Below are 26,643 nucleotides of genomic sequence, written 5' to 3' on the forward strand. Positions count from 1 at the left end.
GGACTATTTTGCACAACTGCAAAAAAACAAAAAAATTTGAGGAGCAGACGTCAGTGACGTCAGCGGAGAGGTTTCTGTGGCTTCAGGAGAGATTCTGAGCATGATGTCACTTCCTGTGACGTTACAAACCCCTGAAAAATTTTGGCGACGGGCTGTAGTATACTGGAAATCCCAGATCATCGTACCTAAAAGGTTGACAGCTCTGGGTATGGGATCATTATCCAGAAAGCTCTGAATTACAGAAAGGCTGCCTCCCATAGACTCCATTTTATCAAAATAATCCACATTTTTAAAAATTACTTCCTTTTTCTCTGTAGGAATAAAACAGTAGCTTGTACTTGATCCAAACTAAGATATAGATCCTTATTGGAAGTAAAAACAGCCTATTGAGTTCATTTAATTGTACATGATTTTCTAGTAGACGTATTGTTGTGAAGATCCAAATTACAGAAAGATCCCTTATCTGAAAACCCCCAGGTCCTGATCATTTGTATAACAGGCCACATACCTGTTCTGATTGTTGACTGATTTTTGGCTTGATTTGCTGCAAAAGAAATTGCAAAACACATTTGCCACGAATGAAATTCTTAAAAAAAATAATTATAGTGGTCCTAAAATTATTTACCAGTTTGGGTCCATAAATAGTATCTATTACCCTTTTTAACAGTTAACGTTTAATACATTTTTGTTTCACTAAAAGCATTAATCATAGCACGACAAATGTGTTTCATTTCATCTGTAGGGGTTTTTTTTTTGCCTGCATTCAATTCAAGTTTGTACACGACACCGAAAGTTTTATTTTCATTCGTAGCCCAAGACACTGCCAAGTAATCATTTTCTAAAATCTTGTACCAGTTTGTTTTGTGAATGAAAGCTGGTTTGTTCTGTGTTTGAGTTCTCAATCACCTCATTTGACATAAAACCAGGTTTAGTGAGGTGAGACGGAGCCCACAAAAAAAGAAAAAAAAAGAAAAGCATAAAATCCCATATATCAGGTTACAGGAGGAAGATCTGCAGATATTGGTTTTCTACGGAATATTCTTTAGGAAGAGTAGAATTTCAAAGGTTTTATTGGGTAGATTGGTAACCCGGACCCCGAATTATCAAATTATAAATAGGGAGCCCATAAATTAGGATGAATACATCCCACAGAGCCCGCAACCTGCCTAATTCATCTGGTTGTTACATGTCATATAGAGGGTAATGAGGCGGAAAACCAGTGTTCCTAAAGCAAATCGGCGTAATCAGCATCCTTACAAAGATTGAGTTACCATATTCTCACGTATCCTGCCAGAAAAATGAAAGTATTCATGACTTTTTCATAGTCATTACGGTAAAAAGGACTCGTTTATGAAATATTGTACTATTGTGATTGGGTACTCAACCCCTTTATTGTTAAAGAATAAATAATACAGGCCTTTGAATGCTGTTCTGAGCTTCTCTTATCAACGTGTGTTTTGCCTTTAGTGATTCAGAGTTTTTAGTGCCCCCAGCAGAGAAACTTCCTATCAAGCAGGGGCTTGGCTCCAATCCCTACCCTTCCCATTCCCATTTACTATATCACCTAACACACTTCTGGACTTCGTTGTGACATCATTTCCAAATCAACATCACGTTGAGTCTGGAAGTTGGTGGCTGTGGTGCATGGGAGGGCTTGGTGCTGGTGGCAAGTACAGAGTTGGCAGTGTAACATAGGTCACACCTATGTTTGTAGGGCTTATAATGTACAATATATGAGTTAATGCTCATTTCCCTGTGTGTTTTGCTTACTAAATCAACTATAACCATCAAATAAAAATAAAGTGCTAAAACATGAAATTTCGGTTCCCTATTTTTCTAGTTTTCAAGATAGTGGCAGTTTTTAAATGACTAATATAATGAATTTTAAACAATAGTGCCATATACTGTTCATTTCGGCCAACAGGCTACAATCGACCAACAATTAACAGAGTGAGAAAAAGAATGTCTTGTGATGCCACTCTGCTTAGAAAATGAATTTAGAAAAGAAGGGCCACTTGTTAACACCCGTGGCCAGTTCGAAGCCGAGCAACATCACTTGGCTTTCCTTTTCTCACAAGTTTAATTTTCAGCAGGCTGTAGCCAGCATGTTTAAATGAACAGCAGGTGGCACAGTTGTTTCAAATTTATTATATTGGTTATTTTAAAAACTGCCACTATCTTGAAAACTAGAAAAATAGTTATATTTAATATTACTGTGGAATATATGGGATAATGTATCACTGGTTGAAAAATATGAGCATATATGGAATGGTTCTGTGACTTCTAATATCCTTATATATAACCTCTATTTTAAGTACCCTGATTTTAAGTTATCCCGCATTTTACATTTTTTATTTGTGGTCCCACTAATTTATAATGCATAAAATACGAATCAGATGTATATTTTGCCATGGTTCTGCCTGTAAATGGTCAATTCCAATTAGTCTGCCCCTTGTACAGTCCTGCACCAATCACTTATTCCTTTAGGTTGTGTATGTGACTGACAGAGAGGCCTTGCACATGCGCCCCATAGTGTAATATTAATGCTGCAACGCTTAACCCTTGTTATTAACACAGTACATATTGTGTCTTAAAGTAAAACTGACTCCTGTGCTTATATCCTTTCAGTACTTGAAGAAAAAGTTACTTTAACACATTTCCCTGGTTTTACATTTTCCCTGATTTTACCTAATTATTTCCTGTTTCCCTGAAAAATGTAAAATGGGGGTTCTACTGTATTTACCAATAGGGAATACATTATTCCCTGTTTTATTACAGGATTATATAATAGTTTTTGCATCCATTGTGTATTATGATAATTGGATGGTTGACGACAGCTAAAGCCAGGTTTTCTCTGTTATTAGCCTAAAATGAATCCAAGTGTGTTACATATACCCGTTGTATACAATTTATTTGTATATTTACCCCCATATCTCTAGTTCAGCCTTGTATTTCTGTTATGCAAATAGATTTCTATGAAATTGGTTTTTTTGTGCTTGTTTTTTGCAGCAGTGAATCCTCAGTAAAAAAAAAGCATAAAAACTGTGATCTTCAGAGGAAATGAGTGGCTTAAAAATCATCTCACTTTTGTGTTTTAACAGGAAGTTTGAAACTGATATGACATTGTTCCAAGAATTATGTTTGTCATGACAAGAAAGCTTGATTTATTTATATATTTGTTACCCGGCAACAAATAGACGTTAATATTGGAGTGTGAATGAAACCTATAGCTGTGTCTATAAATTTGTCATTAGCCCAGCTGCACTGATGCACAGTAAGGTGGTAATAAAGGGTAGATGCTGTATTCCAACAAAATTCTGCCAATAATACACAAGGCCGATGAATGTGCCTATTGTTTTAATGGTCTTTAATACAAATAGGTTGAAGTGTGATTGTCCATTCAGAGAAACAAGATACATCAGGCTAGGCAACTTTTTGCAGAGAGAGCAGCACATGCTTTTAATGTAATGATCACTTTGTGCAAGGGTTGGTGTGGTGTTTATATAACATAAAGGGGAGCAGAACGTGGAGAGACATAGATAAAGAGAAGAATAGAAATAGCAAAAGGCAATTGGAGGGAGGATAAAGAGAAGATGGGAAGAGGAACAGAAAATATTAGGGAGAGAATTTAATATGTGATGGTAAGTGGGGGGGGAATGAGGAAAGCAAAAATCTGTGTGTGGCGATTATATTGGAACTTGGGTGACAAGAGTACCCACTTGGACATAAATATTAAAAGTAATCAGTTATAAATATAACATGAAAGAATAGATATCTGGGGGAACACAACTGGGAAGAATTTGAGGCATTAGAAAGAAAACAGTAGAATAAAATGGGAGTGTAACAAGTGGATGGGTCAGGGTCTGCCTTAACCTTCCTTTGGTTACTATATACCGGTTCTAGAACCAAGACAAGGGGAACAATTTTTTTTATCTTCAGGTGGGGCCCCCGCTTATGGTATGGAGGTGAATTACCATTCTGGTATAAGCACATAGTATTCACTCTTTATCAAAGAACTTTGGGCGCAGGTGGTTCTTTAAAACAACAGAACAATTTATCGAACTGATGGTAAACTTCGGAATGGTCAATCACACATTCAAGGTGCATGCTCAGATGGTACACTCCATGAACAAGTAGTTGCAGCAGGTCATTTACACAAATGTATTACTCACAGATACTGTCTGATCCTTTGTTATTCAGCTTTCTGAATTGAGTTGCCTTGCCTGCCTTTGGTTCACATTCCCCAGTGAAGGTGATCTCACAGCTGGTCTCATGCTCCAAGGATCTCTCTATACCTGAGCCTAACCACTTGAGTCCCTAACTTGGCGGACTTGTCACTGCAGGGTGCTAACCCTTCATTAAACTCTTTGTTGAAGCATTAGCTGCTCACAAACTTTCCTGAACTATCTGTCACTCCTATAGTGACCTATTACAGTTTCCAACCAAACACTTGCTTTACCTGTTCTGGAACCTTCCTTTGTTCCAGGCTCTATGCAGCACCACGCAACTTTCTTTAGCAAGTGTGCAGTCCAAAGAGACTGAGCACACATGGGCACAACTTTTTTATAACGTCAGGGGGCTACTCCCCCTCTCCTCTGGAAAAAAGGACCCAGCCTAGCTGGCCAACTAAATCCCTGGGGTACAGAAAAACCTTACCCCTTTTATAATATAGAATAGTGACATCTACTGGCCAGTCACTGAACTACCAGCAAAATCCTTTCACATAGGAAAAAGGAAACCGCTTCCCTTCTGTAAACGAGGACCCAATCTATCTGAGTAAGTTATGCCCTGGTGACCAAAGGACCTAAAGTTTAGCATAACCTTTCTTCCCCATTCCACACTCACCAAATCTTTGTCCTGATTCACTGATTGATCGACTAACTCCTCACCCTTGACACCACTCAAATCTAGATTCCCATTGTTAAAAATCATTTTTTTAAAAAAGTTTTAAACTAGACAGCTCCTTCAAATACAGGCATCTCCAAAGCAGATGGGTGGCAACCCTATCAGGGGGCCAAGTAGTTGGGTCAGGCCAATTTAGCTCACCATGTGGGTAGATCATATGCCCTGCTTTAAAGTCTGGTCATCTTAACTCTGAAGGTTGGCACAATGGAGTGTTTATTGTATTTCTAACACAATGGGCAATTGTTGAGCAGAGCATTGCAGGAGAGAAGCAAGAAAGCATGTGACTTTTTTATCCAAGCTGTTTGCTATTATGTTGTTGCTAAGTGAGACTTTTTCAATTCATCCATGTAAGCGTACATGCTATACTTTATTTTTCCTTCACAGCATTGCCATGTTTCCATAAGCCCCATGTGAAAAAGGAAAGAGTTTCTGACCACTCACTGCTCAAGAATCAGCTCTTGTTTCTTCAACACTTCATCTTGATTTGGGTTTTCAGATCTGCATCAAACATAAGATTTCTGATTAGTACGATTTCTCTAGTCCTTTGCTGTTTATTCCAGGGACAATGCTAATATTATGCCCCAGATTTGGTTGGGGATATTATTGCAAAGAACCACTAACAACATCTCTCACAAATCGTTGTACACAGGGAAAAGTATATTTTTATTTTTTCCACCTTAATTGGCCATTTTGAATCAGACAGTCAGGTTATTACACCTGCGGTCTGCAGGGGTGATCCTGGCCCCTCCGCCACCTGAGGCAGCTTAGTGTTGCTGTCGCCCCTCCGGAGGGGAAGGGGGCCAGAACGCTAGCACAGAGAGCATAATTGCGCTCTCTGTGCTAGAAGAGCTGAATTTCCGGAAATTCGGCTCTTTAAAGTACCAGGAGCGGCTTTTTTCTGCCTCAGGTAGCTAGTGGGGTGCTACCGCCTGAGGCGAGTTGCTCAACTCACCTCATTGGTGGAGCGCCCCTGGCTGTCCGGTTTCAAAATACTTGCCCGGTTTTCAGAAGCCTGTTACCTGCTTCTCGGGGGTTGTGGCCAATCAAGGACTGCCACATCACAGGCCCACCCTTCACGTTACAGGCACGTCCCTGCATGTCACTGGCTCCACCTCTGATGTCATGTGTACCGCTCCCTGCCCAGATTCCGAATGTAGGAAAGGTGGCAACCATAATTGGCCTCCTATAACCTACCCAACTGCAGCTAAAGGTCTGGACATCAAGTAGAATCTGACCTGAAAGCCCTGCTGGTATTCTGCAGGACCTTATTCTCCACTACCCAAGCCAGTGGAGCACAATGTGGTGGGGCCTAGGCAGAATGGAACAGATCTAGGGCAGACCAGCAGGAGGGCCAGGCATAGCTAAGAAGCATCTCTGTTGTTAGTCTGTAGAAGAATGGGCATAATTAATTGTGGCCAATTCCTCTCTTTGTACCTGCATTAGAGTGGTTGTTCGCCTTTAAATTAACTTTTACTTTGATGTAGAGAGTGCTATTTTGAGACAGCAATTGGTTCTAATTCTTGAATATTTGTGGTTTCTGTATATTCAGTGTATGCTCTTATGAATCACCCAGCACAGTGCAATATGTTGGTGCCCTATAAATACCCAGTAAAAATAATACAATGTAATAATGCGAGCTATACTTTCCTTTGAATTGTGATTCCGCTTTGGCAAGACTCAGAATATCCACAAGGGGGAGACATTTTATTGTACAATGCCACCCAGCCAATAATACAAGTTATACTGGGTGTGTCAGTAAATATTGGAGAATGCACAGAAACAGACGGTTGAAAAGGATGTGTTGAGTCACACTCACTTACACACACACACACAATTGGAAGAATGAGCACTATCATGTGTATCAGCTGAATGCACCCACTAATGGGCTCTTATAAGCAGGCCTAATTCTAAAGCACTCGGTATGATATAAGTCTAAATAATTGCATCACAGAACATTCTTCTAAATAGGGAAACCGAGGATTCAAATTTCAGTAAAATCTGACTGTTTCATCTCTCCCTGCTATCTCTAGTAAACAGATGTTATCAAACAGCCATTCAGTTGTGCAGGAAATTTAAGGCCATATATCAGATCCTGCCTCAGATCATTCTTACAGATGTTATCCGGCATTATGTGAAGTGTGCAAGAAGGTTTGACGTTAAAGGAAATCTAGAAATAAATCCCAATCGTCTCTTATTTCATACATATGTTAGTATACAGGATTCTGCAGATATGGACTTCCTGAAGCACCTATCCCCATTATAAACCTTTTGTAACTGGCCTCTAGGACTGTAACAGTGGAATTTTCCCTGCAGCTGGCAATTTCTTCTCTCCTAAAGATACTTGTTGCAGGGTGCCAGGAAGCTCTTCATGCAATATTTGAAGCTTTACCAAGGGGCATTAGACATATCCTGAGCATCCCAGGCAGTTGCAGAGTCGTGTTCCTTTAGGTTCATACATCAGGGCATTTGAGAAGGGTGATGACTACCTAGGAAGCAAAAGACACGATGCACCGCATATTACAGTGACTTATGGCTAGATAGGTATGCAAGATAGTTAGGGTTGGAATAGAAGCAATGTGAATAGAGTCAATGTAGTTCTGTGTTAGCCTGTATATATGGAAATGGTACTATATTTATCCTGCCATAGGTTCTGGGGTATTTGACATGGAACTGCAGGGCACAGATGGGGCAGCAAGGTGAGGAAAAGCAGGGATGGAGAGGGGAAAGCGGCAGGGCAGGGTGCCCATGTTGACAGCCAGGCCCGGACTGGCAATCTGTGGGTTCTGGCAAATGCTAGAGGGGCTGCTTTAATGTCCCATAGACAGTCAATATTTAGTGTGCTGGTGGAGGACTATTTGGGCCACTGTGTACTTGGAATGCCAGGGTCTATTTTAACGTCCAGACCACAGCAGAGCCCAGGGCCAACGGATTTTGTAATCCACCCCTGCTAGGAGTGGATTACGAGACCCGTTGGAGCCCAGCGGATCTGAGCCACTGTGACGGAATACTCCAAACCATAGAGCAGGAGGGCACTGCTGCATTGACAGACGAGGAATAGAGATCTAACCAACCGATTACACTTCCCTATACAAGCACAAAAATTGCCATACATGTCAAAATGTAAGTTCTGTTTTTGTTCCCAGAATAACTCTACTGTACATTATTCAGTGGATTTAGGTACATCATTATTTTTATTTTATCATGGTGAGCCTAAGACTTTCCACTTTATTTTTTCCCCTTCTTTTTACATTAGCCAACTTTTCTTGGCTCTGCTTTTCTTTTAACATCTAATCTTGAAGCCGTAGGGTAGATGGCACTGCTGCATTGATATTCAGCCGAATTCCCCATTTACATGCCCCAGTGCTTCTGTAAGCCAAGCTTGTCATTGTGCGACAGCAGTCCTGACATCTACCTTCACAATGCAGCCCACACAAGCCTCTCTTGCTCCTTGTCTGTGGGCTGACTGAAGCAAAGGAATGTTTGCCAGGAAAATGCAAAAACGTAACCTATTTCTCATACGATTCCTCCATAAAGTGGAAATCGAGAACATTACTTAAAAACATCAAGTGTTGAAATGCAGAAATACTGTTCTGCCGTTTGCATCAAATGGTTTCCATACCAAACCCTTTTTTAATTTCATTTAATTTTTCTTTCCCAAGACGTACCTGCCAAACTCTCAGGCTCCCTGCTAAGCTTTGCATACGTATACTGTGAGCTGTATGGAAAGCAAAGACTAAACGAGACACATGGTTGTTCAGTCTGATCATTTGAACAATGGGCTTCCATTCTGTGTTCTCTCATACTGTGATCCTTTTGGAATGCTGACGGAATCCATTACATTTCCCTACATCGTTGCTAGAATGCCACCAGATCTCTTTATTTTTCTTTTTTAAATTATATTAAATAAGTTAATTGTTGTGAAATTCAGCTCTGCATGGTTGGATGATGGAGCAATTTTGTAGAATGATGTTGAAATTGGCTGTATGATAAGTATGATAAGTACTGTTTCTTTACAATATTAATTAAGTGTTAAATCCCAATACTGTATTAAACTCAAAGTTTCATTATATTACTGGGTTTATTTTAAATGTCATGTTCGAGGAGTGGTTAATATATATAATCATTTATGCAAATATATTGGGTTTGGGGATGTTTTCTCTGGAAAAAAGACATGAGGGGACATGATTACACTTTACCAGTAGATTATATAGACTAATAGCAGGGGACCTTTATACCCATAAAGAGGATCACCGTACCAGAGGCCACCCCTTCAGACTAGAAGAAAAGAACTTTCATTTGAAGCAGAGTAGGTGGTTCTTCACAGTGAGGACAGTGAGGTTGTGGAATACATTACTGGATGATGTTGTGATGGCTGATTCTGTTAATGCCTTTAAGAGAGGCTTAGATGATTTCTTGGACAAGCAGAATATCCAAGACTATTGTGAAACTAAAATCTACAATTAATATATATATTGATATATATAGTTAATGTGAATGTTTGGATGTGCCATTATGATTGTCAATATGTATGTTTGCTGGGTTTTTTATTTGGAAGGGTTGAACTTGATGTTCTTTGGTCTTTTTTCAACCCCATTTATCTATGTGACTATATTATATGCATTGCCAAGCCTAGCCGTGGTCTTTAAACTATACCACCCATTTACTTCCACACTGTAGCATTTAGCCGACACCTAGGTACAATAAAACATAGGCACTGCAACTATAGAACCTAGAATCAACAAAAACTGCTTTTTGAAGCTTTACCAATAGACATCTACATGGCGCAGCTATCCGCAACCTATAATGGTTCTCTTCTATACTTGCTCATGCAACCTCCTTGAGGGCTTTCCACCTTTTGATTTAATTTTTTATACTGTACTCAACATTCTAATTGTTACCTACCCACCTTGTATAAACTTCATCTGTTACCTGTGGGGTGTGGTGACATGAGGGGTGGGGCTATGACATTAGTGGGTGGTGATTGGTCCAGTTTTGTGCAGGTTTAATAAGACTTAACAGGTGGCAACCCTTAAGTAGACCCATGGTAGAGTCCTGCGCTGGTCCATTTTTTGGAACCAGCAACCTGCAATCCGCAACCCGGACCTGCAACCCGCTTGGACCCGCTACCGGACCCGCGACCTTCAAGAATCAGGAAATGCTGTCGTAAACCGGAAGTGGCATCATCGGAAGTAGGTCAGAAAAAAGGAGTAAAAATTGCTATTGAGAAGACCCGCAGCCCAACCCACTGCCTGCAAACCCGCATAACTGCCGACCCGCGTCTATACCCGCACCCGGAACTTCTACCCGCAACTCGCAGGGTACCACAGTTTTTTTAGCGGTAACCTGCGGGTACCCGACCCGCTGCAGGACTCTAAGCCATGGTCTTGAGATTGTGCACAAAATTCTGGTCACTGATAATATTTAAACTAATGGAGGCTACCAACATCACTGCACAGTTCAGGAGGCAGTATGGTAGACCGTTTAATATTGCGTAGTGGTGGTGATGATGTGTTTGGGGAGAGTTAAGGGGCCTGGCCACTTAATTAGTATACATTTTGCAGGTGGGGGTGGTAATTTATTTTAGTAATGTGTTTGAATATGCTTGGAGCTCAGTATTGGAGAAACATTTGGGTGGAGCAACACCGCTGTTAAATTTTATGTTCCCTTTAAAAGGGGCATAAACCTTCCATAAATCTCTGTCATTGTACTCCCCAGCTCTCCCAAATAGATCAAAAATAATTACAGATAGAAGGGGTTCAGCAAGAATCCTGCCCAACAGGGCTGCACTGACTCAGCTCACAAAAATGCCTTGTTATTTGAAAGAATTGGTAAAAGAGGCCTTGCATGCCTGTGACAGTTTCATGGGATATAATGGCTTATTTGTATAAATTCAGGTCATTGCTGGGGATTCTCAATGGAACACCTGACTTCTAGGATCATAAAAGTGACACACGAAAATCCTTTTCAACTCCAGGAAAGGATGTGGAATTCCTGGCCAAGGAATGTTGTGTAGGCTGATTCAGCTGATACATTTAAGACTTTTAGGGGTAGTTTAACTGTTTTTTTAACCTGATTAAACAGACAAGGTATGTGTCCTGTAAAAAATCTGATTACATTATTAGGAATTGGTGGAACTGCATCCTCCTCCTTGGGGACTGCATTGTTATATTTAGGTTAAGAGGTAGGGTTGCCACCTTTGTTTGGGACATAATAGTCACCAGATGTGGATTTGTTGGCAGGACACAAATGCCCAGGCCTAGTGTGGCAAAAACCTAGGGTAGCATGCACCTGCTGACCCCTTCTGCACTGGGAACTGGGCAGGAAATTTGACAGCTGCTTGAATCTCCAGCCCGTCCAATCCCCAGTGGAGCCAAATGCCTTGGCAGTCTTCAGATCAGAAGGCAGGAAGATGCGCAAGAGAGTGGGAAGGTGGGGTAAAAGAGCATGCTTTCTGATCTAGGGGTGCACCAGATTTAAATCCAGGCCTGTGTGTGATGTCGAGGGCTATGACATCACACATCATGCAATATCATATTTGCAATATCATATTTGCAGCTGGCAACCGTACTAATAGGATTTTGGAAGGATTTTGCAAACTAGGAACAATAAGTGGTATATTTATAAAAGCATTACCGGTGATGTTGCCTAGAGTTACCAATCAGCAATTAGATTTCAACAGTTAGAAAAGCAAAGATCTGATTGGTTGCTATGAGCTACATCACCAGTAATGTTTTGCTCGTGAGGCAACTTCAGGGGACTTCGGAATACGAAGTGCCGCGTGTGCCATGCCGCAGGTGACTTTACATTATAGCTGGCGCAAGACAGAGGGAAAGTGTTCGGGGAGATTGGTCGCCACAAAGATGAGGTGATTACGCACCAGGCGACTACATGTTCCCCGCCCAGTGTGCCCCTACCCTAAAGAGATACTGACACCAGAAATTAAACTCTTTTTTTACATCTCTCATAATATTGCTTTTGAAAGCTATTTATAACTTTGCTATAAAGTAATTGCTGGATGCAGGATTATCTGTCTGATGACTCCATATTCCTCTATGAGGGGGCTGTCATATTTGTGCAGCAGGAGTCCATTAGCATTAGAAACTTTAACTGACAAGCTGTGATAAAACAGTCAGGTTTAGAAACTTCAACTAACAAAAACAAACCTCTCAGCAAAAAACGATCAACATGATCTATAGGTAACTTTAAGGTACATTCATATTTTATAAAGTAGTTTTTTAGTGTCAGTATCACATTAAGAAGATAAGCTTGTTCACAGAGAACTGGCGAAAATCTGCCCAAGTATGGCCACCTTTAATCTGGGTTTAAGAAATTGATTCTATATGCATACATATGCATACATATATGTTCTCATTTCAGATCACCTGGCAATGGCAACCTATCAACCAAAAATCTGTAGTTTGGGGTTAAAGAATAAAAGTGTGTTTACTTGTGCTTTGGTGCATTCATTTATGTAAGTGGGGCATCAAGTATGTGGGATGACTGTGTTTAGTTAAATCAAGCAGTACTGTATATATTTTCTTTGTCAGGACCTGGTTTATACTAGCGATTTGTTGGCCTGATTTAGTTTAAAAATTAAATTGGGCCAAAATCAGTAAGTATTGTACTTACTGAGCTTACAGTACTAGCCCAGAAATTCAGCAGCACTGTAACAGTAATGATCCTGGCCTTCAAATTTGTCCCCAGCTGCTCCCTATCTTGAATCTTGTTTGGCCAGCTTTGGATCTTCAGACCTTCACTTCTTAAGGGCTGTAGCCACCTTGGGCTGGTACAGAAGCACAAAATAATATTGATACCTATTTTAGCCAATTTCTCTGTTGAGCTTCTCTGTTCTCCTTTAAAAATTCTTGAAGGCTTTAATCTCCATGTAAACTTGTATAATTAGAAAATGGGTGAGACAGAATCATTGACCAGGAGAGAAGTAGCAGGGATAGGTTGAGTTGTAACATAGGTCCTTATTGACCTTCTGTCAATTATTATTGAGGAATAATAATAATTTTTGTGGTCTGTGATGTATTAGTCTCAGTTCTAGTATTTAGTGTAATAAAAAACATACCTGGTGGTCCAGTGGTGCGGTGGGGACGGCCGCCACGCCGCTCCTCTTCAGCCGCCATTGCGGCCACTTAGGGCGCGCGCCCGCGTCTCGTTTGCTTTATTGACACGGGCACGCTGGCGTGATGACGCCAGAGCGCAAACACGCATATTGGCGCGAAATTCAAATGGGTATTTAAGGGAGCTCAGCTATTCTATCATTGCCCGTTATAGGATCTTGTTCCTGGTGCTTCTATGCGTTTGAGCTTCTGATTATTCTGTATTGATTCCTGTTGTGACCCCCTGCCTGGCTTCTGACTATTCTGACCTCTGGATCTTGACCCTTGCCTGATTACCGACTTTGATTCTGCTTAACCCTCTGATTGACTACCTGGTTTGACCCTTGCCTGCCTGACTACGATTATTCTCTGCCTGCCCGACCCAGCCTGTTCTGACTACTCTATTGCCTAACGCCTTGTACCTTGACCTTCTACTCAAAGACTTTTTGCTATCAGTCATGCCCCTCTGTCTATCCAGAACCTCTAGCCTTGCACCTCTCGTTTAAGTCCTGGTGGCATCCAAGTAGCTGAGGGCTCCTCCCGAGGCCAAAGGCTGTGACACTACAGGTGAAGCACGAGCCGAGACCAGGGTGCTTGGCATTTGTTCTGGTGCTGGGTGCCGACCATGACAGTTAGGTTGCATCACACCCATTTTTTGTCATGTCAGATCTTAGGACAGATGGAATCAGACTGCTTAAATAAGCAGGGAGGCTTGAGAACTTTATCTGTATCTTTTTAAAATTATTTTAAAATGCCAGTTAAAAAGTCTGTTTATGGGTTGCTGTGAGTTACTGGACCAGTGCATTTGCCTTGCATAATTAAAGGCATTACAAAGCGGCTGTTGTATGAAGCACTCTGGTTAGGTCTGCTGATTACACACATACACAGGATAAATGATTCACGTTGCCTCGTGAAATTAAAGTTAATACAATATGCAGTTTGTATTTCCAAACAAGTATAATGTTGACAGTTCCTTCTTGAACACACTCATTCATGGTCATGGTTAATACATTTCTTTAAATGGGCGTGATTTGGAAAATCATTGGGGCAAATTTACTGAAGTGACTAATGTTAGCGAATGTGGTGTAACTTCACTAGCGAAGGCGATAGACTCTAGCGCTACTTCGCACTCTTACGCCAGGCTAAGTTTCGCTCTGGTGAAAGAGCGTTACTTCGCAAATTTACTAAGATGCGCATTTGACTTGCTTTTGCCAGCTCAGACCAGGCGAAGTGCAATGGAATGTATAGGGCAGTGATCCCCAACCAGTAGCTCTTGAGCAACACGTTGCTCTCCAACCCCTCGGATGTTGCTCCCAGTGGCCTCAAAGCAGGTGCTAATTTTTGAATTCCAGGCTTGGAGGCAAGTTTTGGTTGTATAAAAACCAGGTGTACTGCCAAACAGAGCCTTAATGTAGGTTGACTATCCACATAGGGGGGTACCAAATGGCCAATCACAGCACTTATTTTGGACCCCAGGAACATTTATTATGCTTGTGTTGCTCCCCAACTCCTTTTTCTTCTGAATGTTGCTCACGGCTTCAAAAGGTTGGGGATCCCTGGTATAGGGCTTCTTCAATTTTTAGTTGAAAAATGTTCAAAGTTTCAGAGTGATAGGCTACAAAAGTCCTTAAATTTTTTTGGGTACCCGGGCTCATCCATGCATTTCATACCATATGGCACATAAACTATGAACTGGGCACATGTGTAGGGCAATATAACAACTCTATTTCATTTTATTAAGGTTTCCCTGGGCTTGTGTAGTGTAATGTATTTGCTGCAACATATACGTCCATTGAACTTTAACTTCCCGCCGTATGCAAATTAGCCAACGCTAGCGCAACTTTGCTTTGCTTGGTGCAGTAACACTAGCGAACTTTGCCAGAGTTCGGCGCCCTGGACGCAACTTCGGATTTTAGTGACTTAGCGTTGACCTGGCGACTCAAGCCTGGCAAAGTGTTGTGATGTGAGCGAAGCCGTCGCTGGGGAATTTACTGAGGTTTGCCCCATTGTCTCTTTGGCATTGCAAAATGAGAGTAGACTTAAGGAACACCCCACAACTATGCCATGATTATGCTGTAAGCAAAGAGAGGAGGGGTGATTGTGCTTCCACACCCAAGGAAATATATACAGTACTCCGTGTTTATGGCCATTAACCTTGAAAAAAAACAATTATGGCCAGTTGGCTCTCAATCCTCAATTCATGAAAATAATTTTGAAGCTATAAGGTACAGGTCAAGAAGCTTAGTTAGGAAGAGCACTCACTTATGCCTCCAGAACTGTGTAGCTGCCATCTTTACTCATGTCCCCATCATTGTTGAAAATCTGCGGTTTGATATGTGAGCACAGGCCTCGTACTGGGCCCTAAGGCAAAGTGGGATTCTGATAGCAGCTCTACATGAACAAGTTACACAGCTTGAACCGTGACAAGGACATTGGAGGGATCTAGGACTGCAGCATGGGTTGTTTTAGTTCAATGGGGTTTTGAGGGAACTAAAGAGATAAGCTGTGACTTAATGCTACAATGGGGACACAGGTAGTTTCTAGTAACAGAAAAGGCCAAGCAATCCAAATGAAGCTGAATCAAACATTCAACTATAATAGGAAAGTACGATGTAAAATGTGTGCTAGCAACATAAAATGTCGTCAGCTGGAAACCCAACCTCTTCATGACACTAATCTTGTGATATGTGATGATATGATGGAGCACGAAACACGTAAAGGCTATAGAGATATTGTCTTGAATAAAGAATCTTCTTTTAACTATAATGTTGGTGACCTGTGTGAATTTATCGAGTGCCCACCATGTTTTTTTACATTTTAAATTTTTTTGTTCCCTTGGCTGAGGGGTTGAAGCTGGACCACCTGAACCAGGCAGAAAAAGAGTCAGATGCCTCTTTTTCCTTCCACTATTAATGACTGTTGGTGCCCAGTTTGCATCCCACAGTAACAGAAAGAAGGGCTGACTTGTTGGTGCAAATAGTGGTGACTGTCTAAAGCCCCATACCTAGTGGTGTATTAACACCAAATATAAGCAGGAAGGAAAGATGGTAACACCAGGGTAAGATATTATATAAATAAACATCCCCATGTGCCACACCACATCTAAAGAATGCCCTGGGAAAGCTCTCCAGAGCTTACTATCAATTAAAGTATTCAAACACTGTATACCTGGGTGTTTTACTGAGCTATTATATAAATAGAAAGTGGATGTAAGACCTACTCATAAATTGGTTTATTTTCCCATTAATAGGTTTATGTCTAAGAAACCATAGCAAATTCCTACTTTACAAATAACACTTCGAGCAGTACATGTTATTTATATCCATTTAGTTATGAGCATGGATGTTTCACTAAGTGGTCCTGGGTGGTCTCAGAGTAATGTAACCTTAGTCATTTATATGTTGGCATTGAGAGTCTTTTGAAATATGACAACATTATTATGCGTCTGATAAAAAGCCATCTGGGCAAGGCTCTGGCCCATTGTTACTTTTCTTTGACTAGTGAGCTGCAACTTGTGACCTAAGGCTTCCAGGTCATGACCTTCACCTAATTCTCTACCCAGGAGATACACTGACAGCAGGGTTAAGTTCATCTGATCCTCTCAATAAGTGCTACTTGTCGGAGCTGAGTTTCCCAGCACTTTAAAGATAAAGTTACTTCTCTGCTGTAACAAAACTCCCCGTTCCTGGTCTCTTTTACTCATTGCTTCTTGGTCAGATGAGCTGTGGACTCTCTTCCACTTTTCGAAAATTGATGGAAGAAAAGAAAAAAACAGTTGACCAAAGATGAATGGAAAGGGCACAATGGGCAGACTGTATAGTGTAAAGATTGTCAGATATTGTTAGTATATCCATTGGGAATTCTCAAACTGCAGCTCTCCAACTGTTGTTGGACTTGAAACTCAGTGGGATTCTGGGAATTATTATACAGATTATGCATCAATTTTTCTGTTGAGTAAAACAGATCTGGTCTGCACAATCCTGCATACTTTATGGAACATGCCAACAGTCTTTGGGTTCAGGGCCCAGAAGAGGCATGTGACTAGAGTGCTAGTCTTCACGTGCATGCTTGTTCACACATCCTCCTTTGTGAGAGGAAGAAGGTGGGTGGCCAGGATGTTATTTTGGGTGAGAGATGAACTCTGCAAGGTACAGAGCACAGGTGGTATTGTTCTCCAAGGGGACAACACTTGCACCTTAACCATAGTAAATCTGCCCTAATATATATTAGCATGTGTGTGAGTTTGTATGAAAGTGTGTATGTTTCATGGATGTTTTATGAAAGTAAGTGTAAATAGGCTGGCCATCTGTTCACTGACATGTGGGAAGAGCTCAAATACCCATTTTCAAGAAAATCCACAAAACATGTTAAAGGGCACAGATAATTTCTGGATCATCATATGGAGTTTTGGGATAACACCTGATATACTTGTTTTTTTTTATTGTAAGCTCAATTTAATTGTGTCTTTTGACCCCATTTAGTACAGTATAGCAATAACAACATGTATTGGGTAATGTTGAACTTTTTGTGGCTCTTTGAAGGGGAGCTGGGTAATGAGCCACCTGCATTAAACGACAGCAGATTCAAGATTTCAGCATCTTAGATGATTTGACCACGTGATAATCATGGGAAAGAGAATCCCAAAGATTATTTCTGAGGGACAGCTAGGAGCCTCATGGAAAGAAGAGGGAATAGTGGGATGAACACACACCTTGGAGTCATAATATGGATGGATTAAAAGCAATAGATAAAGTGGAATGGACTGAAAATATAAAGAGGTGAGGGCTCTTCAAGGGTGGTTGTGCCAAAGAAAGAGAGATATTAATGACGATTGATCTTAGCCTGCATTTATAAGGTTGGTTAGGTATTTGGGGGGGGTAATTGCTTTTTTTCACATGTATGACTGCACATTTTATTACCTTCCACAACAAGGAAATATGATCCCTTCTATGCATTCAGAGCTGTTTAGGGTCCACATCATATTACAGGAATGGAGGTCAGATTTGGATTGTGCAAAGGAAAATCTAGGCTGCTTTTACTTTGAAAAAATTAAACTGGCAATAGTGTAAATGGGTTCCATTACATTCATTGACAATTAGGGGTTGGGAGGTGGCTGTACCTTTTGCTAATAAGTAATTTGGGGCACAGTTAAAAACTTAAGAAATTGGATGTTTAGAGGCACCATACACTTGTTGAGAGAGACTTAATCATTTGGATCAATTTCTCCCAAAGTTTTGCAAATAACTTTATCTTATCCAATTCTATAGTCTGCCGTTAAAAGATCCAGAGTTGTACTGTACATTCACAGACAAGTGTTCTGAATCTGATGTACCTTGCTCCACAGTGCCTTTAATCATCGTGAGAAAACGCCCACATGAAAGCCTGAAAATCTTATTTCACTGAAATCCTCTTCTTTAGATGAAATTATGTCATAACTTATCAGTATACTGACGAGTGGCAGCTACTAGATTTTTAATGTTGTTAAAGACGACAAAACGTAATGTTTTAAGAATATTACAGGGCTGCACAGGCACAAATAACATTCACAGATACACTGTGTTCATAACCATAGACGTACAATAACTGACCAAAGACAGATTATGAAAGTAAACAGGTCATGTGAAGGCAAATCTCGGAAGTGTTCGGCAGAATCATAAACAACCATGACCATGAGCTCAGGGACGTGGAACAAGGACATTTCTTTGAATAAGGCTCTTTGATGTATACTAAGAGAAAACAGTTAATTAAAGGGATATTTTCAGTATTTATAAGCCTTCTTCCATGGAATAGTGGTGGTTTAAATGCTGATTTAATATAGGAGCAGCTTCTTGGTGGACATGGTGAAAAATTAGGGCGTTTATGAATGCAAACACAAAATGCATAAGAGCAGTGACCTTACCCATTCTGTTTATGTGTATATGGACAAAAAGGGGTTGGCCCATAGCATTTTGCTACTATTTCCTCTGCTGTGCCCTGAAGGCAGACCTAGCCCAGGCGTTGAGGAAGAAACTTCCTATTGTTGGATTAAGATCGAGAGACTAAGAGAACTACCTGTAATTTCGGCACTATTGCATCTTGCTACTACCCGTATAATTGATTCCTTGGTCAAGTTATGTTGGTTCATTTGGATCATATGCTACCTTTTCAAGCCTCCTAACTTTCCATCTCCCGGAAGGTACCATATTTCTATGTTCATCCTGGGCAGAGTTAGTGGAGCTACCACATATTTTCAGGAACTGAGATTTCGCAGTTCCTGGATCACCGCACAAAAGGACATTAATATTACCACGGACTTTGTGTTTCCCTCCAGAGTTTTTTGCCTCTCCACCAAATAAAGCAAGTGCCAGCCCTCTCTTAATATCTTCATGCCCATAGATAGATGGAGCAATGCTTGTAAATATTCTTTCTCCAATCCATTAATCTTTGCAAAGGTCTACAATTGCCTTGACCTCCTCATCTGGCAATTGTAGCACTTTCCAAAGATGAGCTGTAGGAACTGGTATCCTGGATTACACTTAGCTGAGTCCAAGATCATCATGGATACTGGTCTGAGTATCCCCATGATATGAGCGATCTTTGTCACCAATTGTTAGGATTCTTCTCTGTAAGTATATGAATGAGTGGAGGGTTAGAGCATAAGCAGAGTTCCTAGCACAGGCCCAGAAAAATATGGCTGGCTTGATTGTTGTTGTTCACCTTTTAAACCATTTTTTTCAGTCTAGTTGTTTTTAGATTGTTCACCAAAAAAAAATACTTTTTTTTCAATCGCTTTCCATGCTTTATTTATTTATTTATTTATTTTTACTGTTTTTCCAAAATTGAAGTTAGAATTCCTGTTTGTGGTGTCTCTGTCTGGCACCTCACTAATCCAGGTTGCAAATTCTGAACTGTTACAATTTGCTGTTATAATTGATACTATTGTATCAATTATAACAGCTGCTTTTAATAAAATGCAGGGTTTGGCTAAGCAGAGCCAAAGATAAGAAATGGATCAATTTAGAACACTTTACAGTTACAGAGTCGGTGACCCCACTCCCCTCCTAAAAGCTGCTTTAGAAAGACATAACAAGATGAAAAATTCAACTTTAACCTTCAAAACAGTCACATATAGAAAATAGTAAATTAAAGTAATTGAAGAAAGTTTTTATTTCTGGTGAACTATCCAAAAACAACTGTAAAAAGTGTTGGAAGGTGAACAACCCCTCTAACTGAGCTTTCCAAATTGAGCCACCTTGTAGACTCCACTGGCTTCTTTGTATGACGTCATTTTACTATTATCGGACCCACAAAAGTATTGTCTGTCCGTGTCATGGCAGCAAATCCAAGATGGCAGCGCCCATACGCATGGCGTGTCAAGTAGTGATCGGCCAATACATAATATCATTGGGTGGTGGTTTGGAGTGAAAATTTAAAATCAAAAGATGTCAGAGACCTGGGTTTAATGCCTTCGTCTCTTGAGTTCTCTGGGTGCTCTATAATTGCTATTTGACTGATTTCTGGTTCCTGATCCTGCTTCTGACTACGCTGATTGCTGCCTGCCCCTGACTTTTGCCTGGTTATTCACCTTGTCCTGCTTAACCCCTTTGTGTACTGTTAATTGGACAATTTGCTGTCAGTCTGCACACTAACTTCCTCCTTGGTCCTCGCTCCAAAACACTAGAGCTGCTATGCCTTGACAGTAAGATAACTAGTTTTCTTTTTGGGTGGGATTATACAGTGCTACTTTAGACCTTTGAGTACCAAGTATTAAAACCCTGTTTATAAGCCATTTTCCCTCCTCCCTTCCTGTTTTTCAGCATGTAGAGCAATCCGCTCATCTTTGAAATTTTGTCTACTTAGTTAAGTCTCAAACCAATTGGTCATTTGTGCCCCCAGCCTTCACTCAAAATCCAGTCATTTAACAGCCAGACAATTTAAGATTAACTCCTTGCAGAGTGTCTCCCTTGTATTGCCGTTACCCATAGAAAAACTGCTTTGTCTCCCTGGAGGGGTAATTCCCAGACCTGGTCTCAATGCAGCATTCGTCTGTGCATTCTTCTCACACCCATTTTATAGAAATTAGGTGCAAATACAATCTCAGCTTCATGTTTATATAAGTCTGCTATTGTATGACTTCTATAACTCGCCCAATTACTTGCTGGTGGGTTACCTCATGTCTGCTGCTTCTTGGAAAAGGATCATAATACTGTATGTTTCCATTCATCTAAGAATATACAAGGCATAAAGCTAAGCATTATTTAATCATTCCAAGACAACTTTAAATGATTGAGGAATTGTATTCTTTTGCCAAATATCAAAACCTGAAATACCATTAATGTGTAAAATAAAAAGGGCTATACATGCTTAACCCTCTTGAGGCAGCAGCAAAAATTTTTATTGCCTTATGTTGGACATCTTTATAAAGGGCACTATGGGCAGTCAGTATGTATATATACATATATATGACAGAACTGCGATAAAGTGAAAATGTAAACTACAAAAGCCTTTAATTTTTTTGGTGTTACTGGTCCTTGAAACTGTAGTGAGCAATGAGAAGGTGGTGGCTAAGCCCAACTTATTAGTAGGGACTTAGTACTTGTAAAACTGAAGGTATTCACATGCCTTAAAAGTGGTCATCAAGCCAGATGATATTTTATTAATTTGGGCCAAATCAGGCTGATCTGATTATAATCCGTTATATCTAGCTGATTGTCATTTGCTTATTGCCATTCCATTTTGCCCTCATACAGGGCCTCATACGTAACACAAGAGTCTCTTACTTATTTCAATATGTACGTTTTTTTTTCAGATTCTTTTGAATCCTTTGATTTTTTTTATGATTTTTGCCTGAAATAGCCAGATTTTCCGGTTAATTCCAGCACAGACCACAGAAACTTCCAAATAGGATAGGGACCTCTCCCATTGACTTATATACAACCTTGGATAGGTCTGAGATGGAGTCAGACTTTTTCCATCCTCAGGCTGTAATAAATCTCGAAAAATATGAGGGTTTTTTTTCCACTAAAAATTAGGGTTTTATAGTAAAAAAAAAAAAAAAAAAAAAAATCGAATTTGTTATATTTTTTGCATTTGGACTTTAATAAATAACCTCCTAAGTTTCTCACACTTGTTTGAGTTACTGTTTTATTTTCCTTACCACATATTGAACTGCAGACATTTACTGATGTTTGTCATTTTTATACAGTTTCCATGTAAAAAATGTGTTTAAAGCAAATGGTTTGCTTATTTAAGTTTCCAAATTGCAGCATGTCCTTGTGAAGGACTTGCCACGTGCCCCTGACTGTGCTTTCCTTGATTTTTAAGTGGGTAGTAAGTTATGGCTGGTCATTAAATGTGCAGAAAATATGTGCAAATATTGGCTTCTTCAGCTGGGTGCTGAAACTGATGAGCGTTGTACAGGTTTTCCTATTAAAGAAGCCATGTATGGTATAAACAGAACTGCCAAAATATAGGAAACATTAAAGGTTGAGTTACAAATGAAGCACTACGTGTGGGCAGCACAAGAGGTGATCTTAATGTATTTTCAGACAGTATTCATGGTAATAATCTTGATGGACAATTCTTCATGGCTAAGCAAGAGTATTATATTCACATCTTTATTCCTCTACAAATGAATCACTGACATCTGAACCCACCATCAGCAGGACTTTGTTGACTTCTTTAAAAGCAGTTTCTAGCCATTAACAATTTTCCCGCACTACCAATCTTCTAAACCTTCGTAAATCTCCTCTTTCCTTATTCTGTTCTTTTGATCTTGTTGCCTACAACTTGCTCACTTGATCCTATGCCATCACCATTGCTAAAAATTGTTGTCCTGTCCTTACTCCAGCACTTGTTCATATATCAACTTCTGGTACTCCCCCCTTGTTATTGAAACAGGCCTGTGTCAAGCTCACTCTTAAAAATGCTACACTGGACCCATCATGTATCTCTCTTGTTGCTAGCCTCCAAACTCATCTTGGCTCATATTATTAACTTTCTCTGCATCCATAATCTGCTCAACCCTATGCAGTCTGGTTTTCAACCCACACACTCCAATGAGACTGTTTTATGTTGAGTTGCAAACCTCCAGACTGCCAAGATCAAAGGACATTATTCTCATTCTCCTGGACTTATCTTCTGTTTTAATACTGTTGACCATTCTGTTGTAATGCAAATTCTCTATTCACTTGCTATCCAGGATCGAGCTGCATCATGGTTCTCTTCCTAACTTTCCGATCACTCTTTCTCTGTTACTTTTGCTAACAAATCATATTCCCCAATTCAGATTAGTGTGTGTGTGTGTGTGGCTGTTCTCCTTGTACACTCTCTGTTATCTCTATTATATTTTCATTTGGCCTTAAATATCACCTATTGTATATGCCAATGACCTCCAGATATATTTTGACACCCCTTCGCAGGGTCGGACTGGGGAGGCCAGGGCCCACCGGGTCTGCTGTTGCAGGGCCCCCCTCCACCGGCTCCAGACTCCCCTCCGCCACCGGCCAGAGCGTGTAAGCGCACTGTGTTGGCCCATTCGCCAGCTGCAGGAAAAGGAAGCTCAGGGTGCGGATCTCGGTTTTTTCCTGGTGTCCCGTCGGCCCAGTCCGACCCTGCCCCTCATTAACCACTGACATTCAGACACAGATGGCAAATTCTCTACTAGTTATCTCTTCCTGGCAAAACCAACACCACCTCAAACTCAACCTAGCTATAAAATTGAGCTTGTCTTCCAACCCAGACCTAGCCCTTCTCTTCCTTTCACAATTTGGCACATTACCTGGGGGTCATCTATGACCAGTTACTCTCCTTCTCTAATCACTAATTCTACTGCCAAAACCTGCCCTTTCTTTCACAAATAATAGACAAAACACTAATCCATGCCCTTATTCTATCCCAATTAGACTATTGCAATCTACTATTATCCGGTCTCCCTGACTCCCACCTCTCTCCCCTGCAATCATCTTAGGGCATTACAATTAGGAGTCCTTATCTTCAAAGCCCTTCACTCCTCTGCTCCGAAATACATTTCTTCACTCGTCTCATTGTAAGTTTCTGACCATCTCCTCCTCTCCTCTCAGAGCCATCGTCCTTTCACACCATCCACGGCCACCTCTCGTCTTAAACCTTTCTATCTTGCTGCTCCTTACCTTCAATTCCATTCCTGAATTCATCTGTAAGGACCGCTCTCTCAATATCTTCAAGAAAAAGCTCAGGTTTTTTCTTGCAGTGCATATCCTTGCCGTGCTTTATAAATAAAGTTATACATTCATCCATACACCCTATGCATATATAATGGTGCTTTCAGTTTTTTGCACCCCAGGCCAATATTGGATCACATAAGGCTACCTGTGTTGACCGGTTGGGGGAGGACCTTATCCAAGGATCCAGATCAGATATTGGTCACAGAGGTCATTGTTTTGCTCCATTTATATGAGCTGTAAGTTAGGAACTTCAAGAAAGATTAGCTTTACACTTTTGTGTTAGATGAACTATACTTATATGATCAGAAAATAGTAGATCGATTTAGAAATATTTTTTAATAGTTCCTCATTTAAGGGGTTGTTCATCTTTGAGTTAAAGTTTAGTATGATGTAGGGAGCAATATTCAGAGACAATTTGCATTTGGTTTTCATAGTTGTGATTTTTGAGTTATTTAGTGTTTTATTCAGCAGCTATCCAGTTTGCAGTGTCAGCAATCTGGTTGCTTGGGTCCAAATTATCCTAGCAACCATGCATTGATTTGAATGAGAATATGGAATATTAATAGGGAAGGCTCAGAACAGGAAGACGAGTAATAAAAAGTAACTAACAACAAATGTGTAGCTTTTGAGAGGATTTCTTTTTAGGGGGGGTCAGTGACCCCCTTTTGAAAGCTAGAAAAGGTCAGAAGAAGGCAAATAATTCATAAACTTTAAAAAATTAATTTTGAAGACTAATTGAAATGTTGCTATTCTATAACATACTAAAAGTTACCATTCACTGCATGTTGTACCTGTATAACTATGCATGTGACAAATAAAGAATCTTATCTATCTTATCTTATCTAAGTTAACCTGAAGGTGAACCACCCTTTAAAGTACTTTAAAGTAACGGTGCATACTTCATAATGTCTGCAGAACATTTATTTTCTAAATATTACCATTTACTGTATACATATACGTGTAAGATAGTTAATTGGTTGCCTCCAACAATCTCTTCAGAGACATCACCAATAAAGAACACACAAATAATGGCTGAATCCACAGCCAGACAGGCAAATGCTTAGAACTGATGGTAATTTGCCTAAAGTATTCCTGATTATGTAAATGAACATATTGAGAATGAGCATAGCTTCAGGGTAGGACTGGGGGCCCAGGGCCCACCGGGACTAATGTCCAGGGCCCCCTCCGACCCCCCGCCGACCCCTCGCCCCTATATGAGGCGCCGAGCGCGCATGGAATCTGTTTATATCCAGCCAAAGTTCTCTCATTTGTATTAGTGTCATTAAAAAGTAACAGGACAAACAGAAAACTAGAATATGCATAGTAAAGACTAAGGGTGTTATGTAATAAAAGGCACTAAGTTTGCCCAAGAGCAGTAACCCATAGCAACCAATCAGCAGGTAGCATTTACTGGCCACCTGTTTAAATGGAAACATCTTATTGGTTGCTTTGGGTAACTGCTCCTGGGCAAACTTAGTGCCTTTTATTACATATGGGGGTAAGTGCACACTGGGTACCTTTTTAAAAAAATAAATAGCAAATTTAATTTATCACATTACAAAAGGGTCGATGTTTTTCGGTCCTTTCCTAAGACCTTTATCAAGACCACGAGGTCTTAGGAAAGGACGAAACTTTGACCCTCTATGCAGGCACTCGCCATGTTTCAATCAAATTCCGGGTGCTTTCTCCGATCAGTTCTAACAGATGCACATGCTGGAAGCCCTCACAAATATAGAAAAAGAACATTTATTGAAGCTTCACCTGGTCCCCCACATCAACGCTTTTCGATTCTTCTTGAACCATTGTAGTAGATAAACCATGGAAATAGATAAACCAGTGGAGTAGGTAGACCATAGGAACAAAATGAGCACTTCACAAGAATGAAAATAGCTTTGTTGTAGAGCTTCTCCAATTGATTGATATGAGTCATCTGCCTGTTACAATACCTGGTGGTCTAGTGGGGCAGAGGGGACACCAGCGGAGGTCCAGCACGTGCCCAACGTGTGCGGTTTTTTCTCCGGTCTGACACAGCACAATGACCTCATCGTATAAAGAAATTCAGATATTTAAAGGGGCCATTACCTATTTCATTGCCCAATGTTGTCCAAAGTCCTTAGGTGTGTTGTTTAGATGTTCCTGTGTTCCTGACTTTGCTTGTCCCTTGGCCTTTGCTGTTTTGCTGCCTTGTTGCTTGAACTGACCCTTGGCCATTTTATTGACTAAAATTCAGGATCCGGATTTTTTTACCTCACTGTCTGTAAGGTTTTGACCTCGGCTTGTTTCTTGACTACTCTCTGCTCTTACTTCAGTTACTTGTTGAGAAACTCGCTTTAGGCGGCAGCGCCTCACTAGGTACCAGGGGTGGCAAAAATGCTGCTCCTGGTACTTTAAAGAGCCGAATTACTGAAATTCAGAAATTCGACTCTTCTATCACAGAGAGCGCAATT

General features: G+C 40.5%; 1 protein-coding gene across 2 annotated transcripts in view; it reads left to right on the forward strand.

Moving 5' to 3' along the window:
* The window catches only part of LOC108710783, a 314,576-nt gene that overhangs the window by 68,826 nt on the left and 219,107 nt on the right, over positions 1 to 26,643 (forward strand). The window lies entirely within an intron of this gene.

The sequence above is a fragment of the Xenopus laevis genome, chromosome 3L (assembly GCF_017654675.1).
Source record: "Xenopus laevis strain J_2021 chromosome 3L, Xenopus_laevis_v10.1, whole genome shotgun sequence".
Classification (NCBI taxonomy): domain Eukaryota; kingdom Metazoa; phylum Chordata; class Amphibia; order Anura; family Pipidae; genus Xenopus; species Xenopus laevis.